This window comes from Muscardinus avellanarius, assembly GCF_963383645.1.
Source record: "Muscardinus avellanarius genome assembly, chromosome: 22".
Taxonomy (NCBI): domain Eukaryota; kingdom Metazoa; phylum Chordata; class Mammalia; order Rodentia; family Gliridae; genus Muscardinus; species Muscardinus avellanarius.
This window is the reverse complement of record NC_137808.1, coordinates 6,284,312-6,285,902: the sequence shown is the minus strand read 5'-3', so window position 1 is coordinate 6,285,902 and position 1,591 is coordinate 6,284,312.

Below are 1,591 nucleotides of genomic sequence, written 5' to 3'. Positions count from 1 at the left end.
GGTGGCTGCGCGCCGCGGGGCCGCTGCGGAGAGCGAATATGGCGGCGCTGGCGCCCCTTCCCCCGCCCGGCCTCTCGGGCTGCGCTCACCGGACAGAAATAGCAGCCCCCGCCCTCGCCCTCCCCGGCCGGCCGCCTGCTCCCGCCCCCGGGCTGCGGCTGCTGCGCGCCCCGGGCCGGCCCCCAGCCCCATAGGCCGCGCGCCCCGGGCCGGCCCCCAGCCCCATAGACCGCGCACCCCGGGCCGGCCCCCAGCCCCATAGACCGCGCGCCCCGGGCCGGCCCCCAGCCCCATAGACCGCGCGCCCCGGCCGGCCCCCAGCCCCATAGACCGCGCACCCCGGGCCGGCCCCCAGCCCCATAGACCGCGCAGCAGGCCCGCACACCCGGGACGGCGAGCTCTCCACCTGCCGGGGCGCGAGGCTCTCTCCCTCCAGGACTCCCGTGCGTCCAGCTCTGCCCGGTGGGCCCCTGAGCCTTGTTTCCAATCCCAACGTTGCCCCTTCTGGGACGTGTTCCCTTGGCTAAATTAGAACCAGAGCTGGTCAGAGCAACCCAAGGACCCCTGCCGACCTCCTGACGCACTACGGTGGCCTGCCCCAGAACTTGGAGGGTGTGTTCAGTCACACCCAGGCCCCCTGCCATCCTTAGCCCTCAGCAAGTCTCAATCAAGTCCTCCTCCTCCTCCTCCTCCTCCTTCTCCTCCTCCTCCTCTTCTTCCTCTTCGCAATACTGGGGATGGAACCCAGGGGCATTCTACCTCCAAGCTACACCCCCAGCCCCATTTTTTATTCCTTGTTTTGAAACAGGGTCTCACTGAGTTGCAAAGGGCCTCACTAAGTAGTAGCTGAGGCTGTCCATGAACTGGGATTCCTGTCTCAGCCTCCCGAATGCTGGGATTTCAAGCGTGCGCCACCACGCCCGGCTTTCAACGTCTTCGTCTTAGAGCAATGCAGGTGAGATCCAGGAAAACAGAAGGACTTGGCCAGGATCACAGGGACACTGAATCTGAGTTGCAGTCAGCCCCCTTCCAGGTGTCTTAAGACCTTGAGCAATAGTTCTTCTCTGAAGCTGCTCAGGGTTTCCAACATAGACGCCAAAACCAAAAAACAAAAAACAAAAAACCACACACAAAAAACTTGGATTGTAGAAACTTCAGAACAGAGTAAGAAAGAATAACATTACAAACCCCACTTGTGAATCTCACGGGCATCACTGTTACTGAGACGGGCCAATCGTGCCTGGCTCTTCAGGATGTATCATGCTGCCAGAGGCTTCAAAGCCAGTCCCAACACAGGTCATGTTACTAGAGACACTTAGGTCTGTATCACCTACGGATGCTGTTGTTCATACATAACTGCCATGCCAATCCCATCCCTAATGAACACAGAATCATTCCTTAAGTAACTAAATACTCTATGTTTAAATTTCCCAGACTAGCCGGGCATGGTGGCGCACGCTTGTAAACCCAGCGCTTGGGAGGCAGAGACAGGAGGTTCACACAGGTTCGAAGCCAGCCTCAGCTACTTAGTGAGGCTCGCAGCAACTTGGTGAGACCCTGTTTCCAAATAAAATATAAAATAGGTCTGGGA